The sequence below is a fragment of the Coptis chinensis genome, chromosome 8 (assembly GCF_015680905.1).
Source record: "Coptis chinensis isolate HL-2020 chromosome 8, ASM1568090v1, whole genome shotgun sequence".
NCBI lineage: Eukaryota > Viridiplantae > Streptophyta > Magnoliopsida > Ranunculales > Ranunculaceae > Coptis > Coptis chinensis.
Window position 1 is genome coordinate 23,537,888 of NC_141463.1, and position 20,321 is coordinate 23,558,208.

General features: G+C 36.8%; 1 long non-coding RNA gene across 1 annotated transcript; it reads left to right on the plus strand.

Moving 5' to 3' along the window:
* The first annotated feature begins 7,325 nt into the window (after nucleotides 1–7,325).
* Nucleotides 7,326–11,490, plus strand: LOC147480659 (uncharacterized). The gene is made up of 8 exons (XR_015204691.1): nucleotides 7,326–7,472; nucleotides 7,672–7,740; nucleotides 7,841–7,894; nucleotides 9,297–9,353; nucleotides 9,457–9,627; nucleotides 9,865–9,947; nucleotides 11,013–11,126; nucleotides 11,234–11,490. It is a non-coding gene; the product is annotated as an uncharacterized LOC147480659 (long non-coding RNA).
* Nucleotides 11,491–20,321: the final 8,831 nt, after the last annotated feature.

The following is a 20,321-nucleotide window of genomic DNA, read 5'->3' on the forward strand; positions in this document are numbered from 1 at the left end:
TATCCCAAGTAGATGCTCGTGCGGTAACTCATGTTCTAACCCGTGGAAGATGGGTAGAAGATTGAACACTTTCAAAGGGAATCCTAAAATTGCTCGTAAGTGGTGTAAGTCATGTACAAAATGGAAGTCCATCTTGCAATGATGTGTAGAAGTTGGAGAGAGGCTCTTCAAATTGCACTACTTCAATTAGCCATCTTAAAGAGATGGAGGACTAGAAACGGAGATTGTCTAGGGTCGAATTAACTCTCCTACGTGAGTAAGTTTTATTCTTGCTAATACTAAAAGTGCATGAACGCTAGTATCATACACTTTTAGCAAGACCCCAAAACTATCTAACATGCGCAAACAAAGGTAATGCATGCTCAAGAAATCAAAATTCGTTTTTCCAAGGATGGAGTTTTGAAAACTTTGTTTTGGTCTATATTTTACTAAGCCTTGTTCAAAGGAACAGTTGGTAACTAGGATAAGGCTCTACTACACGCCGCCTCGTAAGAGTAGGCAAATCGCTTCACCAAGTGGTCTCTTACCAAGAATCTCACTCCGCGATGAATCTTGAGGAGGGAGTAAGGAAGGTAGTCAGTCCACCTAATCTGTTTTACTCTAAATCTTCGTTGGCTATATTTTTGTCCTTTTCTCGGAGGAGCATGACTACTTGGGCTTTAGTTGATTGATTTTAATTACTTTTTTTTTTTGTCTAGGGCTTTCAAGAATCAAGCAACGCCCAATTTACCTACATTAAAATGACTTTCCAATGGTTGTTATGGCTCGGGTTCAAATTTTACGCATCGAATGTAAATTTGCAATGCCAAAAATAAATTTCAAATAATCACGTAAGCATGCTTGAACACGCAGAAGTATCCTCTTACTTGGGCTTCGAGGAGGTTTAGAATTTACCTCTCAAGCCGTGCTTACACAATACTTGAGGAGAAGACGACGTCGGTTGGCGCTTGATCTGAGAATCGGGCCCAACCTTTCGAACTTTACGCTGTTTTAAGTTACAATAAAGGCCCACTTAAAAAGCCCACAAGTTGGATTTTTGACAATTTATACAACTTTGCCTTCAAGGGCTAAAACTCAAAACTAAACTAAGATTACACTAATCTAATTAACTAGTTTTAGATTAATTACCTAAATTAACTAGAGTCAATTAGACTTAGAGTGTTGATTACTAAGTTGATTCAAAGTGTGTAAGCTATAATACATAACTTGCCTCACACACTTGAACTTCTCAAGGCAATTAAAACTCTAATCCCTTAGTAAGTATTAACTTAAACCAAGTTTAAATCCTGTTCATCATAAGAAATCAATCAAAAACCAAGTTTTCCTTTTTTTTCGTTTTTCTTTTTATCATTAACTATTACAAACAAGTTCCACTGTTTTCTCCTACTTTATTATAAAAATCACGGGCTCGAAGTACAACCGTGTGTCACAAATGAACTGGACCTAGAAAAAAATCGCAAACACTTGTGTTGAAAGGTGACCAAATGTGCGTGGCCGCCCGGCCGGGCCCGGTGGATGGCATTGTCTTTTCACCTATTTGATCACTCCCTCTCCACCTTTGTTTTCCGCAAACTGATTTGCAAAAAGGTATCTCAAGACAGAGAAACAATAAAAATTAAAATGACAAAAAATTAAAAAAAAAAAAATAGAAATGGAGAGGTGAGAATGATGCTCCCTTCTTAGATTCTCAACCAATCACTCTCACTCCTTCAATCCATGGCGGCGTGCCATTTTGAAGATTTAATATTGTAGTGAGTATACTTCAAAAGAGTTTAGAAGTTGAGGATCATCCTAAATTGTTTAGAGTTTGAGTGAGGGAGATAGAAGAAGAAAGGCAAACTCTTGAATATTAGAAAAGTTCTAAGCTAACGAACTTGAAAGCTTTGATTGTTTTTTAAAATGACTTGAAAACATGAAATGAAGATTGATTAAAACATTGAAATGAAATAAGCAAACAAGAACAAGATGAAGATTGAAACAAAGAACAAGTAATAAATGAAATAACAAGAAATTAAAAACATAAATTGAAAAACAAGACAAGAAAATAAACAAACCAAATGGTTTGGATCCTAAGACAATGGATGAGTTCTCTCTCCTTTGCTTTTTTATTATATACCCCTACTTTTGCCATTTATAGATTTGCCCTCATCAATTCTAAATTATACACCTCACTCCTTTCACTTTTGCTTTTGTTTTTGCTTTATCGGTGCCTTTTTACCAAGGTAGGTTTAGGAATAAGTCTTCATAATTTGAAATAAGGGCCTCCATTTTTGGTCTTCTGATTTGAGTCCTTTGATTATTGACTTTGACCGTTGACTTTGACCAATTGACTTTGACTTTTTTAGCACTTTTCCACAGTAACTATTGATCTTCATAATAAGCGTGATTAAGGTTCATTTTGGTGCTAAGACGCGCCTTTTATGATAAATTGGTCCGAAATACTCCTTAATCTGAAAAGGCAAAAAAAGCTATGAGTTGTCTTTTTTCGTTAAAGCGTAGTTGGACCGTAATGCAGCAATATCACGGGTAATAAAATGCATTATTTGGGGAGCCAATCAAACCACTTGGTTCTCACCCTTCTCCTCTTGCTCACACCTGAAGGTGTCATTGGTCCTCTCTAATTGCGGACTTCTTTTCATTAACCTCTTTTTAATTCTTTTCTCTTCTTAACCACTTCATCTAGATTTAATCCACGGATATAATATCCATTCCAATCCTTAGCCGCATTCTAAATGGTTGCATGTCAATTTGGTTTTACCCTCTCGGGAATACTTCTAAGAAGACTATCTATAAAGGCAAAGGCAATACAACCCACAACGCGTCTTGTTGAATCACGTTGTTGTGGTGACACTAACAAATTCACGAGCCCATGATGTGTTCAAATTAACAAAGGGAGCTTGGATCAACACACCTGAGCATATAAGGAATCATTCTCTCCAAATCAAGTTGTTCATCAAAAATTGGTTTCCACTAAGAGAATCATAGGTGCGCTTTCATCTCTTTAAGGTTAAAGACATCAACAATCCAAAGACTACCATGAACTTGAAGATGTATAATTACTCCATTACCCTTTATTGGGTGCGGTTGATTTCTAATCCTTCCTTCAAAGGGGTCCAAATACTCTTTTTAACAATCTCATCCAGATGGTACAAATAAACCATTACCCACTTTCTCATATGGGCTTGCAGCTCAAAAACTTGGTTCTTGTAGCTTTTTCTTGAAGTATCCCATACTCTCTTATGATGAATTTCTACATCCACAAAAGTGATGATGAAGCTTATCAAACTTAAAAAGTATAATGAGTAAGCTTCAAAAGAAACTTAGTATTAAAGTATAGAGAACTCACAAAGAAAGTAAACATCCTCCACAACCCATATACTTCCTCTTATGGAATGGCATGTTCCTTACAGTGCTGCTTATACCACCTTATCAATACCTTGACATATAAGCTGAGAACCTAGAAAAGAATCATATAGTAATTAGCAACAATTAACTTTCTATAGTAGTTTACTTTGCATATTAATACCAAGTTGTTGATAGTTGTAGAGCAAATTACTAATGGTAGATTCATTACCTCACCATCCACCCACTGTCTTCCATGTAATGAATGAAAATTATGCACTGAAATGACTTGATCGTACCCAAAAACTCTTATATCTGGAGAGCTCTGTTGATCCTTCTTCCTACTGAACTTTTTCCAGTAATAATTAACAACATTTACCTCACCTGTGATAGTTGTTTTCTTGTAAAAGGTTGATGACAGAGCAACCTTGATCAATGAGTCACATTCCTTTCCCATTTTCTCTTCCTATAAACTAGTACTTTCTTTTCCTAGTTTTTTTTTTTCCTCCTCCTCCTTCTATGGCCACTCTCTTCAGTTTTCTTATCCATTTCCATTTCCATTTCCATTTCAGTGTGAATGAGTACCACATCAGGGGCCTCCAAATCAGCAGCATCATGCTGACCCACACTCTTTTGATCATCATATACAGATGCCACAACATCTTCAGTGCTTGCACCTTCTGATGGTGATAGGGCTTGGCAATTCGGTTATGTCAGGGACTCTACACTTCCAACCAATAGTGAAGCAAAACTGATTTTTTCCATTTCTCTATTCAGGACTGCTTCCCCATCAATATCACTAGGAGGAAAGACTAAAACACTAGCCAAAGGAGAGTAAAATGGTACATGCAGTAAAATGGTATTGCAGATTCAGCATAAGGTACTATAGCAGTCTGTACCCCCACCAGATCCTCCTCCAGCTTCACAATATGTTCTTGGTATGTCCCTTTTGGTATGTCCTTACTAATCTGTTGCAAAGCACTTGCAGCAACTGACTCCAAATCATTTTGCCCTCTTTGTTGTTGTTCAACATCTTCAACTTCATCTGACTCAACCTGGATCAACTTTCTTCTTTATTTGTGTGTCTCTTCCTCCTTAAGCTTCATCTCCCGTTCCCTTGTTCTCTCTCACTGATTTGATATTTTTTTTTTTAAGTTTTGCCTCTCACTAACCTTTATAGCCTCATCTTTTTCTTGCCCTTGATGGCTGAACTTCGAGATACCACAACCTTTGACCACTTTCCTTTTCTTTATTCCATATCGGGTGGTATTGAAGTATCTCCCGAACTTCAAGGCTTTGATCCTTGTCCAATGCTCTTTTTCTTTGATATGAGGAATTAGGAGAAACCTCAAAGGTAACTTTCTTAGAAGCAGGATGAACTCCCTTTCTTAGGTTCTGAGTGAACATTCTGCTGGGAAGACCTTGTTAGGGTTTTCAGTATAGCATCATCAGCTACATTGCTTGCCTTCTTTGGCCTTCTAGTTCTAGTTCCTTTCATAACCTCAACCTCTAAACTTCTACTCCTTGTTCTAGGCCATTTCACAACCTCAACCTCTGAACTTTCCATACCACCTTTCAACCCACCATGAACAATCTCTTAAATTATTGTTTCCATGCCAGTCCTTATTTCACTCTGGAGTATATCCCCAACAACCCTAACCTCATTAGTAACCTGTTTTAGATTAATCAGAGCACATAACAAAGAATATAATTAAGATCCCACTTCACTATTTGTAAACCACAACAGAAAAACAATATATACATTGTTGCTGACATATATTGTTCAACAATATATTAATTATGGTACCGTAACATATTAGTGCTTCATATAAGAAGAAATGCTGAGACATGCAATTCAACAACAACACATTATTAGTGTTTCATATAACAACCAGTTTCTAACATTTGCGATTCCAATTCAAGACTATATAATAGGGTACCTATATCATATTACAGCTTCTATAACATTATAAGATTATATGAGTACTTCAAATGTCAAAAACTTGTTACCCATATATTATTAGTACTTTTTATAAGTATTGCTGACATATTTGGGGAAACAACATGCAATATTGTTGAAAACAGTAAATTAAAGAAAACAAGTTACTTACTAGGCCTTTAATTAGTTTTGTCTGTCTTTGAAACAGTTCCTCATTATTGTATTTCCTTGAAACTGCTGCACCACTTTGCATGGGCTGTTGAGCCAAAGCATCTTTTATCACTTCTTCATTCATTTCTCTTTCAAACAGATCTAGACTTTCCAATACCACTGCCTTCCCCTTAAAAGGCTGAATATTTTTCTTACAAGTATGTAGATGTATGTTTCTTGAAGGCAAGTCTACCCAATCTAGTATTCTTGGGAACCTACCATCAATTTGTCTTCGAACCCCAAGAGATGGGATGTGAAGATATACCCAAATAACAAAACAAATTAAACAACCATAAACTACGGAAGAATCCTTTCCGACACTCACATGATTATATATGTCTTCCAAATACTCTTCCAACATTTCAAAGCAGGTGTGTGCCCCAAGGAAAGTTGTCAAATGCATTTAAATTCTTGGCAAGATCAATATACCTCCCATCAACCAGTCCCTAGTAGATCCCGGAAGCACAACCGCAATAAAGATACATACAACCTATTCAGCCTAAACACATCATTCTGACTTTCTTCACCAACACTTGATTTTGCCAAGTTTCTAGCTTCCAATATTTCTGTTTCAGAAACCGTGGTTCCTTTAAAAAACCTTGCATGAAATTGGGATGGGATCTTCACGTCTACCGTGACACACTAAGACCCATTATAAGAGCATCACTTTTTTTAAACACTAAATCCTTCTTACCGATTCGGTAGCAAAGTTTACCTACTTGGTGTCCCAATACAGCATAGACTAGCGTAGTAGTGGTGTGCATTCTCTCATTAATGCTTAAGAACTTCCCGAAGCAAGACTTCTTAAAATCTTCCTGCTTTGCAGTAGTGAATGTCTTGAACAATTTATGCATTTTATCGAGTAACATACGAATAGTCAAATTATGTTTTCTCATTTTTGAAAGATTGGAAATGGTCGGAAAATAGGGCTTCAAGGGTTTCAATTTGGGCGATATTTTTTGTCCGAAAAGGAACATCGAATAGTCCTTATAGCACACACATATTACTACCGACACGTGCCAATTAAAGGTTAAAAAACCATCATTTCTTCAACTGTTCGACAAATAATTAATGCTATCGTATCGTTCCTAACACGTGACAAAGATTTTTCCCGCCCAAACTAGATTCTTCATCTCACCAGTTTATTTACGTACAGACATATTCCGAGGTACTAACCATCAGAAACTTCTAATTCTAGTCAATTTTACAAAGGATGGGACTTCAAAACATTTTGGCTATTTGTATAAGAATTTTTTTTTTTAAATATTGAACAATGGACAAGCTGTAACTGAGTTGGGTGGGAACAATGGTGAAATATGGCACTGAGATGCTAGTTACTACTTCTCAACTTCACAACTTCAGTATGTGTTATTAAATGCTACACTTTTGCTTTACTTGATATTAAATAATCTTATCAAAGTTAACTTTTGTTTAACTTGTTATTGGGTAATACTATTTTGTAAGTTATAGGTGTATATTAAAGTCAACCTGATAGTCTTAATTGTGTTTTTGTTTGTGGCTTCAAAATATGTATCATATATTATAGGTTGCCAGTTACCTCAGTTTAGAATGGCACGTCCAGCCCAACACCTACAAGAAATTGTGTTTTTTGCCACGGATGCCCAGTATTTGGAGCCACGGATGCGAGCTGTCACATATTTTCCCACGGCTAATTATTTCTTTGTTGGTAAGTGGCGTGGTTCTTCAACTTTTACCTACGGCTGTTCACAATTTTAGGCCGTGGCTGCTACCCACGGTTTTATCCGTTGGATTCTCGTGTGGGGAAGCCCTTTCCACGGCTTAAAGTTATTTTTCGCCCCTGTAAACCGTAGGCAAAGATCGATTGGAATATAGTTCCATGAATGATAAAGTTGAGAACATAGCAACACAAACACCACCAATGGCAGCCACCTACGGGCCACAGTATGCGACTTTGCTTCACGCTGTAACTGTTATCGTTGCTCTTCATCCTCCGACACTGGTACTTCACTATTTCTTCCTCCTCCTTTTCTTCTTCTTAGTTCTTCCTATGGTTTTGTTTGGGCTTGAAAACCTAGGGTTCTAGGGTTTCCTCTTTATGTTGTTTTCTTCTATTCTTCGTTTAGATTTAAGAGGGTAATGTTTAATTACAATAATTTCTTTAATTTTTACTTTTGGGTTCTGATTTGGGCGTTTTTCAGGTGCATAAAATATTGTTTGGGTTCCTTCATTTCAGATATGGCTTTCTTAAATGAGGGAGACGAATCAAGGTAACCCTAAGCTAGCTTCTTCTTTCTCCTCTATGTATCTGGTTTCTATGTCTAGTTAAATTCTATGTAAACCTTAACAAATTGGTTATCTTTTGCAAAGGGTTTGGTTAATTGAGTTTTTGGTTCGCATCGCAGCAGCTAAACTGAATTAAAGGTTTGTTTGTTACTTTCCCTTTTAGTTGATTATTAATTGGCTTGTTTTGATTGGGTGTTGACTGTTGGGTGATTCAATATGGTAGGGAATTTGTTTGTTGAAATTCTTCTGAGAACAAATTATTCTTGTTCTTCGTTTATTTGAGTTTGGTACAGTCTTTGCATTGGTTTATGTCCTGATTTTTCTTGGTGCTTGTATTTGTTCACTTGGCTTCCTTAGTTTTTCGACTCTGCGTTACAAAATTTTCAGTTGGATTTGGTGTGGTAATCTCGCAACTGATTTATCTAGTTAGAGTTAGATTTGTGTTTTAGTGATCTTGGCAGTAAAGTTAGTGCGTCATGGAGATTTCCCTTGTAGGATTAGTGAGGGACTGTGGGAAGAAGCAAATTTTGTTTTGATATTACCCATGGAACGGGGAAAGGTTGGTTAACAACAAGATGATATCAGCCTATGGATGTCGTGTGGGAAGGAATACAAATTTGCCAAAATGGGTATGTCAAAATAATTCGTTCTAGAATGTGTAATGACGTTTAAATTGAATTAAGGAAGAACCTTGAGGGGACCACTGGCCTTAACACTTGTGAGTTGGTTCCTCGTCTATTTCTCTGTTTTACCTTTCTTAGGAAAGGCCTTAGTGATTTCTCTGATTGAGTTTAGTTGTTTTCCATCGCTTGATGGTGAGGTTTAGTTGCTTGTGTATTGCTTGATGGCAATCCATAGTTCTAGGTCTCTTGTTATTTCCTTTGGCAATTAGTTCCCCGACATTATTTAAACAAAGGCCAAGGTCTTTAGTGTTATTTCCCGTGGCAATTCATTCCTGACATTCTTTAAATAGGTGTCAAGGTCGTTCGAAGTGAAATTGGAGATAAAGCCCCAATTTCTCATTGCTGATTATCTCATTAGTTGTCGATTTTTATTGTGGACATTTGTATTTTGTGTAAAATAGCACAATCACATTTTTAGTTTGTTCGGGGATGCTTTCCTCCTCTCCCATTTAGAGGTCACAATTTTCTGCAAATGGTGCTCTAATGTGTTGATTGGAAGAAAGTTGCAGGAGGCTTTGAAAAGGATAGCTTCTTTCTGTTTTCTTGTCTAGCCTTGTTGTTAGTTGGAGAAGACTTCTGTTTTGGAGACAGATGAGGTCTGAGATTTTTATGTTTTGGACCTTTTCCTGGTTCTCTATGTATTTGTATAAATAGTCGTGTTGACTGAAGCTGATTTAAAGAATCCTTAATAGAATCTTTCTGTTTCTTTCTAGGTTTGTTAGTGATGAAAGCTCTTTATGAAATAAAATGACCTTTTATTTTCGGTTTACGTAGTCTATCTTGGTTATATCAGATTATACTGTAATGTCTCCTTGTTGAACTCACAAACTATGTTCACGTTTTTTTTCCCCTGGCAGCTCTATAGAAATTATTGCCAAATTTGCTCAATTAACTCCACGGGGAAAGGGCAAAAGGTAATATTTAACTCATCTAAATATTATTAACTCCTTAGCATTATTATTATAATTATTAAATCTTCAATGCAATGAGTTGATTGTTCGCATTTTGTTGAAACAGGGAAGTTGGAAAGCCTCTAAGTCAATTGTTTTGGTCTGTTCTCTTTTATGGACCATCGATTGCTATATTTTTAAGCTACGTTTTTCTGTTTCTTTTGAGAGTATAGGCGCTAAAGAAAACATTTAAGAAGTTGGACCACGATGTAAATATTTAGGATTTCTTGGGTACAAGGTACATATTTCTTGGTCTTACATTTTCCTTTTTACTATAGACCTTATTTTGTAATTTCTATTTAGTTTTGTACCTGACTAAGAAATCTTATATTACCGTTTTGCTTTTTTGTAGTACTCAAACTGTTGAGGTAATGCACCTCACCGGCCGAGCTTGAATGTTTTTTTTTTTTTTTTTTCTCTTTATTTTTCAAACCGACAAGGTAAGGCATCCAAGGTATCGGGATTTTGATGTAAGTTGGTTGAACTGCTTTTCGTGGATCCGACGAATCAATCAAGGCCACTCGAAGCTCAATTGTCAGAAATGCATAAAATACTGAGGTAAGACTTCAAATAAAAATATTTTCCAGCTCTTGTATATGATCTCGTGACACTGTATTTCTATTAATTCTGTATCAGTAAGCATTTTAGCCCTTTGTATCTTCTACTGAAGGAGATATTCACACATCATGAACCTATATTCTATAGTCAAGACTTTTTCTTTTGAGAAACTTTTGTCTACACGCTACACTTTCTTTGGTCAACGTAAAATGTAATTGAGCTTAGAAAACATTCTCTAGCTAAGATAGTGTCTCTCTATTTACTCTGTTGATTTGGAGCAGCAAAACACATTAGCTCTTTTTTGTTGCATTTTTGACGAAGCATTTTCAGAGGCCTAAGGGTTAAGCATGAGTGGTTAATGTAATGAGCACTGCATGGCTAGAGTTATGAAAGTAAAAACTAAATTAGAAAATTTTGTACATCAGAAAAGTAAGGACTATATTCTGATAAAGCATAATAGATCAAATGAATAAACAATCTATTGATGATGTTGCTCAATTTAAAGTTTAAAGTAGTCATTACCTTTCAACACCAGTATGAACACATATAGTGCCGAAGTCCCATGCCCATGCCATGTAAAGATCCATGATTTTTACATGGATCTTTTTTTGAGGTTCTTGATTGCGGAACAACTTGAATGAGAATTTTTGTTTAAGATGCAACCAATTTATGTTGCTTAGGTTGATCTGAGTTGCTGTAAATAGATTACTTATCTGAGACACCGGTTTCACCTAAGGATCTTTGGAGAATTATTTCTATGATTGGAAGAACTATAGTTACTAATGCATGTGCCATTGTCTTCTTATGTTACCCTAGTCTGCTATTTGTAGTAGACACATCTTTCGTGTTGCCTAGATATCCTTCATCCAAATTTTTTTTTTTTTAAAAAAAATGGTATTCTTTGTTCTCTCTTGTTGCAGTTTGGTCCTTTGGAAGTAAGTTTTTCAGGAGTTTCTTAATAATGTTTTAGAATCGAATAAGGATGTATACAGTATACTTACTTGGTTATGAATCTTATAATTGTTTACTTAGTTAAGTTGACCTGGAGATGTGATTAAATCACAGGGCGTCCCATAATCTTCGACTTTTCTCCTGGGTGAAGCCACATGTAGGCAATGAGGAGAATGCATGCAATCGCGGTGGCTACTAGTTTAGGCACTTAGTTGGAAAGTTTTTGAGGTACTTTGGTAATGCTTGAAATTAGCATTATATTGACTCAATTCAGGATTGAATGTTTCTTTTATTTTGCTTATGTCTTACAAATTTTACTTTTATGTTATTCTTAGGATACAAGATTCATGAAGTGTTAAGGCCTAAATAGTCGAAGGAGATGAGGATAAGTTTTACTCTCAAATCTAATTGATTTTGAAGAAATGTTTATTTCGTTTTGGTGCATCAAATTTCTGAATTCGCATACTCATTATGTGTGACTTTTTGGTTGTAATTTGTAGTAATAAAAATTAGTATTTGATCAGATGTACTTATCATACTTGTTTTCGGGATATTAGTTAATTCAATCCTTGGCTTTGCGAGCTTTTTTTTATAGATCTTTCGGGATAATTAATAAAGTGTAGGATGGTTATGGTGATTGGTGGTTATTTGTAGGTGTAAGACCTTTGCTAGGTGATTGGTGGTTATTTGTAGGTGTAAGACCTTTGCTAGGTGATTGGTGGTTATTTGTGGATAGCAGGTGAAAAGATCTAAGAATTGAAATATCAATTATTATTATTATTATTATTATTATTATTATTTAAATGACTGCCACGGTCTATAGCTGTAGCAAAAACAGTAGATCCCACAGACTGAACCCGTAGAAACAACTGACTTTTTTCTACGGACCAAAACCGTAGGAAAAAGTGACTTTTTGTTACGGATTATCCAACGGTTTCTGCCATGGCCATACCGATGACAATAGTTGACACAAAGACTGTCGCTATTGGTAGGCTTTATCCACAAATATGATTGGGTAGACCATTTTCGGCCCTTACAAAATGCCCACAAATCTGCTGAATGGTCTAAAACCGAGGGAAAAGACATTTTCCTTCGATTTTGGATCGTGGGGTAAAACCTGTTTTCTTGTAGTTTTGTGAATGCTAAATACTCTTTTCTTATTGAGTTTTCATACAAATTTCTCTCTCATTTATAAACAACACTGATATAATGGTACTCCTGATATTATCACAAACAAAACATGTGAACATTAACAGCCTGATATTATCACAAACAAAACATGTGAACATTAACAGTTACTGTGCTGACACTCAAGCATACTAAACCGGCCGCTTCACAAACAACAAAATACTATTACATCGATTCATTTCCAAACTTATACAAAAAACGTGCCAAAATTCCATAAGGTGATCTGTGAAGTGGAAGTGGGATTTCCAAAAAAACCAAGTTGTTGGCGGTATATGTAAGTGTAGGCGATGGTAGCATCTATCTGATCTTCATTGCTAAAACTGCGAGGCTAGCGGCTGAAAAAGGCAATCTAAGCTCACCACAATAACTGCACAGTTGTCTTCTTCTGCTTTTGAATCATATTCAAGTAGTCAATTTTTTCATTGATCTACAAAGGGACTTGTTCATCAAGTACATCACACAAAAACTCAATTTCATGTGCTTGGACAAGCCTTCCACAAGACACATGAATCCTTCTAATGAAATATACACATCAAACACTTTCAATTTCACCTCACCTGTTACATACTTCTTCACTCTATGCAACAAGAACAAAATCAACATGGAAATAGTAAACACAACTATGGAACCTTTAAAAAATTATATACACTACTACGTAAAAACAAACCCAAAACTACCTAGAAACGAACCAAAGTTCAAAACATATCAATAAACAATGAAAACCGTAGAAAGAGAGGATAATCAAGAAGATGAACCTTAGAAAAATCCATTATCAAGATTTGTGTTCTTGTCCTCCATGAAAAACCTTACCAAAATCACGAAGAAGAGGATAATTAAGAAGATGAAGTAAAAAAACTAGAAACTTTGTCAGTTTGTAAAAACTTTTATAGTTTAGCACAAAAATCGAGGTCAACGTTGTTTTATGTCCTTACAACAAAAACTACGAAACAGTTGCTGATAGTAGAACAAGAAATTGCTACTCCCTCATTTCCACAATAGGTAATTCTACTGGTTTAAATGACTACCAGGTTTTCATTTTTGTTGGGTTGAATCTAACGGGCAACTATCTATGTGCTTGTCAACATCAGAAGTACAAGAGGAGAGAGAGAGTGTTGCAGAGTAGAGAGTGTGGCATGAGGAAAGAGACTGTTGTAAGGAAGGGCAAAAGGGTCAAAAACTTGTTGAAAATGTCAAGATTAAAATGGATGGCTGGTTCGAGCACAACGTGCTTTTATCATGGCCGAATCAAGCAATTACCCATCAAAATTTCAAACTTCTACATTTTTTTTTTCAAACACTTGATATGCAAATCCATGGATTCAAAAAATAACAACAGCGGTAACAGAAATCTGTTCAACAAACAAAAACGGACTACTCCTCAGAGACTTATCGCCAAGACTAGAACCCAAAATTACTTCCTCTGGTCTTAATCTTTGCCCTGGTGTTAAACCATCTATTTGGAATGGTCTACTTAACATTCCTAATCTTCAATTTACTTCCAAAAGGTCAACTTTTAGTCCTCAGGATTTATAAATATTGAACGGTTATTCTATACCCGTACTACGCAGAGTATATATGTGGGATCAAAAGGAAAAGCAATGGATTGAGGTAATTGACTTGGGAGACTCAATATTCTCATTGATTAGGGAACATTCATATCTTTTTCAGCTTTAGATTTTCCTGGATGTTGGGAACTGCATTTTATATGAACAACGGTGAAAGTATACCGGTGTTCAACTTGGAGGATGTTACTTTTACAGAGCTACCGGTTTTTCAAGCTACCTACAGTTATTTTGGCCACCCAACACCCGCATTAAAAAGACTTCAGAGAGCGTTGGAGATACTTGATACTTGGTAGTGTGCTGTAGTTGAAAACCTTTTTTTTTTTCTTGGGTCTTTTTTCTTTGATGGCTGATGCTTAATTAGGATCCATTAAGATCAGTATTATAAGAATTGAGAGCTAACTTATTTAGCTTAGTTTGATAAAAAAAATTTGCTAGGTAAGTCGTAAGTGGAAATTGTATTAGAAATGTAAAGAAAAAACTGGACAAGATTAGGATAGCTCATAGCTAATCCATTCGACAAAACATTAACTAAATCTGACTTACGACGTTTTATATAGTTGTAAAAAGAAGCCAAAGCAATTCAATACATCGATAACCTTTCGGCAGCAACTAAACTAGCTGAATAAAATAGTGAGAGTGAACATCAACTAAATCTGACTAATCACAACACGACTAATTCTACCAATAAACACTAAAACATAAAAAAACATAAAAGAATTTGAACTTTGGGTTTATTTAAACATGCCATGACTAATTGGTGTCTGCCTCACTTCAATCTACCGAGAATCTCTGCAATTTGTTCACAAATTAGAAGAAGAGATGTGTCCACCCTCCACCTTCAAATACCAACGACTTAATTATAACTCTGATTAGGTCACAAAGTTGGGATGGAAGTTTATTTCATTAGGTTGAAGAATAATAGTTACGACCTAGGGCTTTTGAGAAGGGACTAAATTTGTTCGTTCTTCCAATTTTAAAAAATCGGTGCTTGCAATTAAAAAAATCGGTACTTACCTTAATTACCTTGTTGAGATGTGAAGGAGAAAGTGAGAAAAAAAGGTAAGTGGCAGTGGGGGGAGAAGCTAAGTTGGGGAAGGGGAACTGTTTGTGTTGAATTATTTTGTTCTTCTTATTTTAGAGCCCTAATCTCCACGGGCAAAATGAGTGCAATAGCCGTGGTCAAGGTTAAAAATCGTGCCCTGACGGTTTCAGCCGTGGCTGCACCCACAGTCCTGGGGAAACAAAACTATGGTTAAAAATATTAAAGCTACTACTACGATCAAAATTGTGTAGGAAAGTATGCAAAGGTTCATGACCGTGGGCAAAAGTCCATTTTCTTGTAGTGAGGACTCCTTTCACCACTAACCCTATAATGACAACCACCCAACCTCATCACTCAAATCAACTTCACTCGATCTACCTACCCTAGCCTAACCACTCATACTTGAAGAAGTAATCGACATAATAGTTGAAACAATAAAAGGGATTAACCAGATAAAAACGCACCTGTTTACGAAAGTCTAGTTATCTTCTTACTTTATTTTCGTGTGAACTGATGAAGAGAAAACTTGCAAAACAGAAAAACTGCTTATGACCACACAAATTATGTTAGCATAAAACGTTTGGCATTCCCAAAAACCAACGTAATCATTTTATACACTACCTTGGCCCGTATTCACTCCACCATCCGGCCTACAAATCTAAGCCAAAAGTTTCGCCAAAAATCCGAAGTGTTTATTTCCTTTCAAAAATTTACAATTTGGACCGTGTTCACATTCATTTACCTTTATTCTCTCTTTTCACATAGTTGTCATCCTAACAACGATCTAAGAAGGGGGTTGTGTTAGTACCCTCCGTTCTCAACTGTCTCTACAACCCACGGTCTAGAACCAAGTCACAACTTCTTCAGTCGACACCCACGACCTAGGTACCACCTAGGCACATTAGGTCGTGGATACGACCCCGAGATAGGTAAATGTGACACCATCGATTCATTAAATGCACAAGGGATCAAACATCTTGTAACGGACAATTACTCCCAAAGCTCGGTCAACCACAACATTAAATGGTATCATTCTTGTATAGACCCCCACTTTGTGGGTTATTATGCCCACGAATCCAAATCGATACTAGGCCTAGTCCAAAGGCTAAGCCCACGTGCTTAACCCTAGCCCATCTAATTCTTGGTCTATTTATAAATATGTCTAGGTTTATTATTGTAGAAGATAAGGATAGAAGTTCAAAGAGATAACAATTCTTTTGACACAAACAAACCACAATCCTCGTAGGGACTCTTTCTCTTCATCATATAAAAACTACTTTTTCTCAATGTGAACTACGTTAAAACTTGATTCCTAGAGAAACGGATCTTGGGTATGTAGGCAACCATTATCTTGCTTTAGTTTCATCTCTCACAACCATCAATTCCCATCTATTTCTTAGTGCACATTTCATCATATTGCTCGTTATGTTGAAGCAGATTATTGCGAAACATAATTGGCGCCGTCTGTGGTTTTCTAGAATCCATTATCACATGAAGTAATCAAGATGGTAAGCACAAGAAGCAAACCAAACAATCAACATATTCCTCCCCGCCAATAGGAATTGCAACCCTCGAAATTCAAGCCCGGCAAATGCAAGAACCGTTGAACAATCAAGTTGCTCCCAGCGTAGGATCAATCCGCCTCAACATCAAACTGTCGCACCATCGCCTCCACCACCACAAACGTCGGTACAAATGCCACCGTCACCACCCTCAACAGTCTTTGCAACAAGAAAACCTACAAATAGGTAATCCTCCATTAGTGGTCTGCCGTCCGTCCATGTTGATCTTTCAGTTCCACATGGATATGAACGTGGACATTACTCTCACACCAACTAACGGAATGTGATGGTAACAACCAATACACCCCTAATACGGTTGAGTGTGAGTTACGATGAGTCAAAAATTTGAATAGGAACTTGAGAAGGAAGTTGGCAAAGAGAGAAAGGACATTGGACGATGTTGCCAATTCAACTACATCAAAGCGACCCCGCAGAGATTCAGGCCATTCCAGTGTATGTGACCGCTTGAAGATCCAGTTCATCGTCCTCGAAGAATGCTGCTTCCCAAGCACAATCAAACGAAGCACACTCTAATAGTAATGACCCTATTACCCGAACTTATGGAGAGAATCGGATTGGCAAGGATAATTACTACCCTAGACATGTCCGATCTCAAAAGGAAGATTTACCTCCAAGAATCAATTTCAGGAAAGATAGCCATCCGCGATATGTCTGACATGACTGGGAAGTCGGGCATTGCGACCACGAGCAACAAAACATGGAGGAGCGGTATAATTATCATGACCACCCCGCCAAGGGGTGACTACCGCCTATACACGCTAATTACAGGGATAGAGAAAGGCAATCACCGGTCGAAGTTACTCGTGCGTACCGCCAAAAATCTCTAACTCCAATAAGAGATAATGGAAGATATCATTCTCCACATGGGCACGACTGGGGTTTAGGTGTCTAGCTGTTCGAACAAATACTTTAACTCTGACGGAACAACATTTGAAAGAGTTGATTGCAAAAGAACTAAACGAGAGAGAGTCAAGGGATGTTAGAATGAAAAACTTGATGGTCAAGGAAGGGTAATTGATAAGTTATGAAAAAATGTCATTCCACATCCCAGAAAAAAACTATATGGAAAATCCCCATCCTAGATGGGACTGACTTAACAGGGAAGGCAAACCTCATAGAAACTATAAAGAAGGTCGTCATCCCAGACCGGACCGACCTGACAGGGAAGGCCGACCTCGCAGATTTGAGGAAAATCGTCATCCCAGACAGGGAAAGATGACGTCATGGAAGAAAGTATAAGGAAGACCAATATCCCAAATGGACGGACCTAGTAGGGAAGACCGACCTCGCAGATTTGAAGAAAATCGCCATCCCAGACAGGTCCGACCAGATAGGGAAAGAAGGCATCACAGAAGAAAGTATAAGGAAGACCGATATCCCAAACGAGACCAACCAGACAGGGAAGGCCGACCTCGTTAACCTGAGGAAAAATTGTCATCCTAGATAGGTCTGATCTAATAAGGAAGGAAGGTGTCACAAAAGCAACTAGAGGGGAGACCACAATCCCAGACAAGCTACCGGCCTGGATAGGCTAGTTACACGCAAAGAAAAAGACAATCTCCAGTCGGACCGGGGGCAAAATCTCTAACTATTGTAAGAGATAATGGCAGGTGTCATCCTCCACATAGGCTTGACCGGGGGCGCCTATCTGTTTAAATCTTTTGGATGAAATGGATTTCACTCCGCTTAACACAAAGTCCTTTTGATGTAACTTCCAGAAATAATGGTCACGAGCATGAAGAGTTTTGTCGTTTCTTAAGGGGAATTGGGTAAAGGAGTTACTTGGAATTTTGTAGGCTTATAGTACAACGTCGAAATATTCAACTGTGTTATCACCTTTCAACCTTGAATATGGCGCTGAATCAGTTTCATCCACGGAGTTGATTTCCAATTCATCTCAATGGTTACTGTTGAAACAGACTCAAATGACATTTTTGCCGTTACGAATTGAAGTTCTTTTATACTTTTACATTTTATCCATCAATAAAGACATTCAATTTCTATTATCATATGTTTGGTTGTCCTTTATTACATCACTCTATTCTTCTGTACTCCTCCTTTCAACAATGTCATTCATTAGCATTAATTCCAAAAAGGTCATCCATATTATGCCTTCTTTGGTCCAAGTATGTCACATTCATGCCTGCTTGAAGAAAATCCGAGTCAATAAGATGGTTATTCTTGCTTAGTACGATTATTGGAATACTCTCAAATTTTAATATCCGTGTGAATTCCACTACTAAGGCAACGGCGTTGTGTTTTAGTTTGGTTCTACTGCAAAAATGATAACCTTGCACTTCATGAAAATTCGGACATTGCCTCCACGTTTGGTACATGTGTTGTTACACCTGAATAACTAAGGTTATTAAGGACCACCGTGGCCCATTTGCCTTAGTTTTTTCAATAACAACAATGGGGGCGAGACTTACACTTTCTTACAATGATTTTATATTGGGGGCATCTGCATTCCCCCATTATATCGCCATCATATTTTTCTATCAATATTACCTATCAACATGCAGCGAACAATACAAGATAAAAAACAAGAAGTGATGTTGCATTTCCATTAAAGGTTGGTATTATTTTCCTACTTTTATTACACAATCAACGTTCTATTACTTTCCTCCTCGGAAAGACACACCTTCGAGCAACTTTTAACAGTATCCATATACATTAGATATAACTTATCATAGTCTTCCTTTCTCTGTTCATTTTCTTCCAGGACATTTGTGTTTTGCATAATTGCTTGCATCTTTTCCATCTTTTTATTTCCTATCTCTAGAGTAGCTTGTGCTAACAACTTTTTGTTTTCCACAATCTCTTTCTTAGCAGCAATTAATTCCTTTCTAATCCCCCAACATTTTTTCTGTCATCTTTTCATTTGCTTCTTCCTGAGTTTTCACTCAAGCTTTCCAATCTTCTAATTCTTCAGCCCTTACAGCGGCGCTCCGCTTTTATTCTTCCATCTCATTTAATTATTCTATTAAGTTCTGCCTCCTTTCGTTAGTAACTTCTGCCAATAACTTCCACCTCCTTTCGTTAATAACTTATGCCAATAATTTCTGCCTCATTTCGTTAATAACTTCTGCCAATAACTTCCGCCTCCTGTCATCAATAATTTTCGCCCATAATTTTCGCTAAGAAATTCCGCCAATAATTTCGCTATTCGTGACAATAATTGTTGCCAATAATTCTGCCTCCGGTTAAGCCAATTTTTCACCTAGAACTTCCGCTAATAATTTCCGTCTCCTGACGCCCATAATTTCCGCCAATAGTTTCCGTCTCCAATTAGCTTTTCTACTTCTAGAAATATCTTACAACCTAACTTAACTTTTGGGTACTAGTACTATTACTCCCAATATAATTCCAAAACATTCTTTCCAACTACATTATATTTATTTCTCTTTACCTTTGATTTTAGGCCCGGCCATATTTCTTTCTCTAAATGGATCAAAATTGCTCACTAAGCCGACCCTACCATTCCTTTACATGTTTGGTCTTTTACTTCTTCTAACTAAACAAATTGTCAACACATGCAATTTTAACTTGTATTTCATAAGCCAGTCCTACAACATTCTTTTCTAATTTGAAAACCAAGATTTTATTTGGCCGGCCCTACCATTTCTTATTTATCTCTTTTTAACTTTCCTCTAAATTTGTTATATTACTACTCATTCCAAAAAGGTCTTACACTTTGAATCACCTATTCATTGGCCGGTCCTACCAATTCTTACAAATTGTCTTATCTTTTTTCAAGGGAATCTTCTTACTTCTCTTAAGTCTTAACCGTAAGACCCGCCCAAGTCACACTACTTCCTACTATTCTAAAAGAATATAAGCCGGTTCCACTAATTACTATTTCAAACTTCTTATTTAGTAAGTTGGCCCTACTGATTTCACATAGTCAACCTTTCCTTTCTTTTTGAATATAAAAGTGTATATGACAAACCAACTTCCACTATAATACTTTTAGCCGGTCCTACTCTACTCATATATTCAACTTTGGCAATATTAAATGTCGCTCTTACAACCTCTTCCAAAGTCC